We start from the raw sequence: 8,893 nt of genomic DNA, 5'->3' as shown, positions 1-8,893 counted from the left end.
CTCCAGCCCATGTTTACTACATCATAGGCTCCAGCCCGTTAACTACACATCATAGGCTCCAGACCATGTTCACTACACATCAAAGGCTTCAGCACATGTTAACCACAAATCATAGGCTCCAGCCCATGTGTTTACTCCGCAAAGTCGAATCAGGGCCTCGTTTCCCGATAACAATGGATCGACGCTCGTACGATCATTCTCACGTTGGATCTTGCGAACCATCGTGAATTTCTTTGGAGCGTTTGGACAGAGGTGCTGAAACGGGCTATGACGCAGGGGGAGACGCAGGAATTTCGCAGGAAAATGGGGTTAAAAAGGGTTAAAATATCTCCCCATCAAGGCCAACAGCAGAGTAGCATACGAAAAGAATAAACTGCAATAATATGAATGCTAAAGATATAAAAACACAATTGATTAGGCCTAGGCTGACATATATATCAGTCCTAATCCTGAACACACTGTGCATACATTTTTTCAAGTCATTTCCCCCATGAAATAATTCCATATTACAAAAATCCAAAATAGCTTGTGTGACGACTACATTTATCCTAATGTGCTGATTTTTGAAACATACTTGGCGCAGCAAAAGGCGACTTTATCTGCATATTCCGCATACGGTTTCATTGATTGTCTCTCTAGTCTAGAATATTTGTAGACATTAAAAATGCAACGTTCCATTCATTCATTATCATTCAAACGCAGAGGCTGGGCATTGACGCACAGCTGCTGACCCGATTAGGAGAGCTTGGTCTAGATCCTACCCATATTGTTGGGCAGGATGAAGTAGGCTATAGGCAGGGTTCGAGTTATGATTCCATCTCTGTGGGGGTCTCTTAAAGTTGATGACGGGGGGGGTGAAATCAAAAGAAATGTATTTATTAAGCACCTTTAATAAAAAAGTAATTGGTTGGGGGGAGATCTTATGTTTTATTTATGTTTTTGTCATGCCTGTCTGGGGGGGGGGGGGATATAGGACGTAAATATGGGCTATATGACACGGCTCTTCTCAATGCCGTGGAACGCTCCGTTCACTTGCACGGGCGCTTCACAACAACGCCAGCGTCTTCGGTTGCTAAAGGGCCACTCGCACTAGGGCCGCGGCCCCGTGCCCGAGCTCATTTGCATACTAAAGTCTAGAACGTTTGGCAAGTGTGACCAAGCCATTCGTATTCCAGCACGGAACAGCCCCTTGGCCACGGCACACTTTGGAGAGGTGTGCCGTGGCCAAAGTACAGATGCTAATGAGATGACGCGCGGATACGCAACGTGAGCTGGATGACGTAGTCCTTGCGCGACCCTTCTTTCTTTATAGGTCCATGCCCTTCTTTCTCACAACAATCATTTTAAACAATGGCGGCAAGTGGTTCACGAGCAGGTTTACGTTGGTGCGATAGTGAAGTCGAGTGTTTACTTGAAATTTGGGCAGACGACAGCATTCGCGTTGTTCTCCATTGTTATGGCGGCGAGGATGCTTGGTGATGACGTATTTATCGTATTACGACGTGATGACGTATGTATGAAGGAGCAATAATACCCAGGCCACGGCCTTTGGGAGCAGTGTGACCACGGACCAGCGGAGGGAGTGGGGAGGGGGGGAATCGTGCTGAATCTTCCTGCAGCACGGAACAGGCAAACTTGCCTAGTGTGAGTGTGCCCTCAGGCCCCGTTTACACGAAGGGAAAACGCAGATATTTCCATGCGGTTTGGCCTCTCATTTACACGAAAACGCCGTTTTTGTCACAGAAAACGATCATTTCTAAAAACTCTGGCCAAAGTGGGGATTTCTGAAAACGGCGGTTATGTGTTGTCGTGTCAACGGGGGGAAACAGGGTTTTAGGTTCTGAAGCGTCACATTATGCGCCAGGAAATGCTTAACGTCATATGAGCGCCCTATGTTTACAGTTTGTTTGTTAGAGGAAGACGCTCGTGTTATTCGTTGTTGTTCATTCTGCGGATTCTGATGGGCTTGCATGGCTTTAATTGCACTCGACGGCCTATTTATGCGTTTTGATGTAAACAACAACTTTTTTGAAAACGATAGTGTGCACAATGTTATTTTTGAAAACGGAGGGGGGGAAATATTTGTTTCTATAAATACCCTGCTACGTATAAATGTGGCCTCAGTGTCACAGCCCGGCTCAAGGTAATGACAAGGAGGAGACCACACATGGTTTTAGTTAAACTATAATTGTTTATGTAAACAACTAAAGATACAGTAAATTAAAGTGATGCAGGTCAATCAGTAATGAGTGCAGTGTGTGGATGAGTGGAGAATGTTATGTATGTGCAAAGCAAAGCTAACCCAAAACCCCTAACAAACCATACGTCAAAGGAGAGAGAGATCAAGTGGCTGGCTCCTACAGTTTATATAGCTGAGGAGCTCAGTCAGCCCGCATGGGTGTTAGTCATTACACTGATCACTCAATCAGGAGGTACCAGAGGGCTGTCTCATAAGCGACGTCCACGTCTTTGACTAACTATTTCTCTGCTGATCAACACTACGAATGGTAACAAATAAATTGTAAAAAGACACCTTGTGAAGTTATTTTTTCGTTTGGCAAGTAGCCGCTCCAGGTCGCAGCATCTCCGTTCCGCGTCGGTGTCCGGTTCGCCCTGTGTGGGCTTATTTTCCCGATAATGACCGGCGTTCTATTATCCCACTTAACGTCGATGATACTTTGCATGTGGAATGGAAAATAGCTGTATTTGTAATTACAATAATATGCTGCTGTATTTACAGAGACCCCCACAGATAGGCCTATTTGAGTTTGCTGCTTTCATGGGAGACAGATCTCTCTCTATGGGAGCTGAGCTCCCGCTGGCTCCCACCTAACTCGAACCCTGGCTATATAGCCAGGGTTTGAAGTTCCGAACCGGTTGTATTATTGGATCCCCCCGAATGTTTGAATTTATTTATGAATGAAGACACACGCATGCAATAATGAGTTCACGTCTGAGTGTAGACTACAAACGCCATTAACTATGGTCAGGGATGTTCTTTAGGCCTACTTTCTAGGGTCCAATAAATAGTGAACTTCATCACAGCCTCAGCAATGCCCTACAGTGCATAATGCAAACAATCGCAACAAAAAACGCCTGAATTGCCTCTGTCCTCAAGAATGCCGCTGTCAGGATGTCATTAGTTTTATTAAAGTTGCAGCATAAGCCTTAGCATTTAGATGTGTTGAAAGCTGAAGCTGAAGCTGAAGCTGGCTTAAATGGCTAACATTGTTCTATCGACGTTTACTCTAGGATGCACATTATTTACATTCTGTATGTTTCTTGTTGTCTTATATCGAGGACAAAAGGTGGACCTGTACGTTTGCTACATGGTATCCCGTTCACGCTGAGGTGGACCTGTTTGGTACAGGGAATCACCTTCACTCTGGACCTGTTTGGTACAGGGTATCAAGTTCACTCTGGACCTGTTTGGTACAGGGTATCACGTTCAGCCTGAGGTGGACCTGTTTGGTCCACCTCAGTTATGTTCACTCTGGACCTGTTTGGTACAGCGTATCACGTTCACCCTGAGGTGGACCTGTTTGGTACAGGGTATCATGTTCAATTTGTTGAAATAGGTGATCATAAATCTAAATATTTAAACATGCCTTGTAGAGTACCTCAAGGGTCCGTGTTAGGTCCGAAACTTTTCGATATACATTAATGACGTATGCAAATTATCAAATATACTGAAATTTATTCTATTTGTGGATGATGCATAAAAATTTGTTACGGTGATAATTTGAAGCATCTTTTGGAGGTCATCACAGCAGAAATTAAAAAATTAAAACATTGATTTGATGTCAACAAATTGTCTCTTAATTTAAGCAAAACAAAGATTATGCTATTTGGAAATCATGAAACCAAAAAAGTATAGAAAGAGCATATGAAATACATTTTCTGGGTGTGATCTTAAGCCACAAAATCTGCTGTAAATCACAGATTAATCACGTTAAAGCAAAAAAGGCAAAAACCATAGCGAAATTTGGAAAATCAAGATACATTCTGGACCACAAATCATTACTTACTCTCTATAATACACTCATATTAACATATCTGACTTACTGTGTGGAGATATGGGGAAATACTTACAAAACCAACTTACAGCCGTTATGCACATTACAAAAAAGAGCAATAAGGATCATCAATAAAGTTGGATATCTTGAACATACCAACTCATTATTCCTAAAGTCACACACACTGAAGCTCACCGATCTGGTTCAATTTAAGACTGCACAAATCATGTTCAAGGCAATAAATCAACTACTTCCAGGAAACATCCAAAAACTATTCATGGACAGACGGGGTGGCTATAATTTTGGAGGGGAACTTAATAAAAAAAATGCAATTTCAGAACAACTCTTAAAAGTATGTGCACTCTATATAGATGTCATGGTGAATATGAAGTTTTGTTTTCCGCCAGATGCGTTCAACCTTCCTGCATTCTTTTTTCTGGGCTGTTACAGAAGCAGCTTTCCTCCAGGGTGCCTTTTGCTTTCCAGAAGTCGTTTTAACCTTATAAGGGGCAATTACATCAATGACTTTCAACATTTTCAAATGAAAGTTTTCCACAAGATCATCAGCAGAACAAGGGTTGAGAGGTTTTGTAGTTGGGAGGAGCTGTCTCTATCAGAATGGTTGCACTGTTATTTTGTTCCAGCCATGTTTCAGTTAAAAACATACAATTCAGTTTAGAAGTGGTAATAAAATCATTAACTAAAAATGATTTTTTATTAAGAGACCAACATTAAGTAGACCCACCCTGATGGTGTTGTTGATAGGCTTTAAGGTTGTTTTTGGTTTGGAGGGAATAGGTATGAGATTTGTGAGGTTAGCAGTGCGTCTACGTTTCCCTTTGTTTACTCTCTTAGTGGTTACAGCAGGAATGAAAAAGTTGCCATGTTTTGACGTAGGCCACCTTGGGTTCAGCAGATTGTGTGTAACTTCCTTTATACTGTGTCTGCAGCTGAACCCTTTTTGTCTCAGTTAAACTCAGGACTACTATCAGTACGGGGGGGGGGGCTGGGGCGCCCTCCGCTTGGGTGTTATCAGCCTGTGGCCATGATGTGGCGATGCTATCATTGACACAGATGCAAGTTTGATGCCAACATATATTGCCAATAAATTCAGCTGGAGTTGTTGTTGTGGCGTCGGGCGGTGTCGATGGCGTCGGACGGGCTGTTGTCTGTCTTCAAGGTCTGTGGTCTGTCTTCTATCAGATATTGGCAGAGTAGATGTGTGGGGGAGGCTGTAGTCTCGCTTCTTCTCAACCTGTGCTCTGACTCTGGCCTGTGTGTGAGACCAGGGTAGATTTGTGGGAGAGCGAGAAGAGAAGATTAACAGTTTTGAGCCTAACCTGTTTGGGTGTTGGCCATCTGCTCTGAAAAGATATTTGCGCCCCCAGAACAAGTTGTAATTGTCAATAAAGCCCCTTCCGCTTTCATTGCAGACTCTGGAAAGCCATGTATTCAGTGCAAGTAGATGACTGAATCTGTTTATTCCCCTGTCAACTGTTGGTATGGGTCCACTGATGAATGACTTAATGCATATTTTGTCCAGTGTGTTCAATAGATCAGTGTAATCCCTCTTCAGAAGTTCTGACTGTTCTCTTCGAATATCATTAAATCCTGCATGCACAATAGCCTGTGAGATTTTGGGGTTTTCCAATATAATAGTGTATAGTTTCTGTTTGATATCACTAACCATCACATGTGGGAAGTAGCATGTTTTGATCTTCTTGCCGGTTATATCCTTTATGTCTGAGTCTCCTGAGTGTCTGGTTCATCTGCTTTCTGTGAGATGGATCGGCCCTTGTTGGCTTGAGGCTGGCGGTGGCAGACGCATTGTGTAGCTCGCCTCCGTGGCGACTGGTTCTTGTTCCATCTCTGTCCATCCGGACACATCTCGGGGCTCAGGGGTGCACGGGGGACAGATGCAAGCGCAGCTCGCCTCCATGGCGACTGGTTCTTGTTCCGGTTGGGAATTCATGAGCTTCAGCTTCCTCACACTCCTTTTCGGACAAAGACACTACATTTATTTTATAAATCTTGTTTACAACTCTGAAATGAACAAAATGAGGTGGACCTGTTTGGTACAGGGTGTCACCTTCACTCAGGACCTGTTTGGTACAGGGTATCACGTTGACTCTGGACCTATTTGGTACACGGTATCACGTTCACCCTATGGTGGGCTTGTTTGGTACAGGGTATCAAGTTCACTCTGGACCTGTTTGGTACAGGTTATCAAGTTCACTCTGGACCTGTTTGGTACAGGGTATGCTGGTCACTCTGGACCTGTTTGGTACAGGGTATCACATTCACTCTGAGGTGTACGTTTGGATCCTGTGTCGGTACCGCGCTGTTTCACCCTGTGCTGGTGCACAATGGCGTTCTAGTGTTTCTGCTGTGGTCATATTTTCAGCTGTACTGCTGTCTGTCTTGCCTTATCGTCTTGGGAAAATCAATAATCAAGACCGGACAGACGGGACTACAATGTGAGGGGGAAAGAAGGAAACCCAACACAACTAAACCAGCCAGCATCCAGAGTGATGTTGGTTTGTCATTACTTTTGTTTCTGCCTCCAATCTTGGCCACCAGCATAATGGCACACATGCTCCCACAGGAGGATGTGTTGGCCTTTCTTTTACAGCTCAGGTTTTAGCGTGACTACGGTTTTATCGTAACTATAGGTTTTATCGTGACTACAGGTTTTATCGTGACCAAAGATTTTAGCTTGACTACAGTTTTATCGTGACAACAGGGTAGAATTCGCTTCTTCTTAGGAGTATTGATCACTAAATAATAGTAGTAAACTGAGTTGCAGTTTATTTGCTCAGTGGTTAGGTTTGACAGATGACCAAAGGGTTTGGGATGAGTTTCAGGACTTCACAGATACAGAATCATTGAGCATATAATATGTACACATAATTTGCAATGGTGTGCATTTAGTGTTTTTGAATCCAACCTGATTCCCATTTGCGTATAAGGTAATGAGGAAGTTTGAAAATGTTTGTATGTGTATATGGTAAAAAGTTTACAAAAGTAGTCTATTATATATACATATATATATATATATGTATATATAGTATCTCAAAAAATTAGCATATCATGAAAAGGTTCTCTAAACGAGCTATTAACCTAATCATCTGAATCAACGAATTAACTCTAAACACCTGCATAAGATTCCTGAGGCTTTTAAAAACTACCAGCCTGGTTCATTACTCAAAACCGCAATCATGGGTAAGACTGCCGACCTGACTGCTGTCCAGAAGGCCATCATTGACACCCTCAAGCAAGAGGGTAAGACACAGAAAGAAATTTCTGAACGAATAGGCTGTTCCCAGAGTGCCGTATCAAGGCACCTCAGTGGGAAGTCTGTGGGAAGGAAAAATTGTGGCAGAAAACGCTGCACGACGACAAGAGGTGACCGGACCCTGAGGAAGATTGTGGAGAAGGGCCGATTCCAGACCTTGGGGGACCTACGGAAGCAGTGGACTGAGTCTGGAGTAGAAACATCCAGAGCCACCGTGCACAGGCGTGTGCAGGAAATGGGCTACAGGTGCCGCATTCCCCAGGTCAAGCCACTTTTGAACCAGAAACAGCGGCAGAAGCGCCTGACCTGGGCTACAGAGAAGCAGCACTGGACTGTTGCTCAGTGGTCCAAAGTACTTTTTTCGGATGAAAGCAAATTTTGCATGTCATTCGGAAATCAAGGTGCCAGAGTCTGGAGGAAGACTGGGGAGAAGGAAATGCCAAAATGCCTGAAGTCCAGTGTCAAGTACCCACAGTCAGTGATGGTCTGGGGTGCCATGTCAGCTGCTGGTGTTGGTCAACTGTGTTTTATCAAGGGCAGGGTCGATGCAGCTAGCTACCAGGAGATTTTGGAGCCCTTCATGCTTCCATCTGCTGAAAGGCTTTATGGAGATGAAGATTTCATTTTTCAGCACGACCTGGCACCTGCTCACAGTGCCAAAACCACTGATAAATGGTTTACTGACCATGGTATTACTGTGCTCAATAGGCCTGCCAACTCTCCTGACCTGAACCCCATAGAGAATCTGTGGGATATTGTGAAGAGAAAGTTGAGAGACGCAAGACCCAACACTCTGGATGAGCTTAAGGCCGCTATCGAAGCATCCTGGGCCTCCATAAGACCTCAGCACTGCCACAGGCTGATTGCCTCCATGCCAAGCCGCATTGAAGCAGTCATTTCTGCAAAAGGATTCCCGACCAAGTATTGAGTGCATAACTGAACATAATTATTTGAAGGTTGACTTTTTTTGTATTAAAAACACTTTTCTTTTATTGGTCGGATGAAATATGCCAATTTTTTGAGATAGGGATTTTTGGTTTTTCTTGACTTTTTTGCCAAAATCATCAATATTAAAACAATAAAAGGCTTGAACTACTTCAGTTGTGTGTAATGAATCTAAAATAGATGAAAGTCTAATGTTTATCAGTACATTACAGAAAATAATGAACTTTATCACAATATGCAATTTTTTTGAGAAGGACCTGTATATATATATATATATATATATATATATATATATATATATATATATATATATATATATATACATTTTTAAGAAGCAGAAACTAGTTCTTCCCATTTTCTTCATGTGAACACGCAATTCCTGTGCCTATTCCTAACCATATCCCTTAACCATGCTTTGTAGTTAGCAACATGCTGTTCCACCAACAGGAAAAACGATGTTACATTGTTTATAACACAGTACTTACTGGTGTTATTACATTGTAACTAAAGGCTTATGTAAAGTTTGGCCAAAAGTTATATATATTTTTTTCAGAATATATTTATTGTCGTTTTTGGATTTATTTTTAACAACAGACAGAGACAGACATTTGCACACTCATAATAAGGATACCAATAA

Source organism: Gadus morhua, chromosome 3 (genome assembly GCF_902167405.1).
Source record: "Gadus morhua chromosome 3, gadMor3.0, whole genome shotgun sequence".
NCBI lineage: Eukaryota > Metazoa > Chordata > Actinopteri > Gadiformes > Gadidae > Gadus > Gadus morhua.
Note: the sequence above shows the minus strand (reverse complement) of the source record.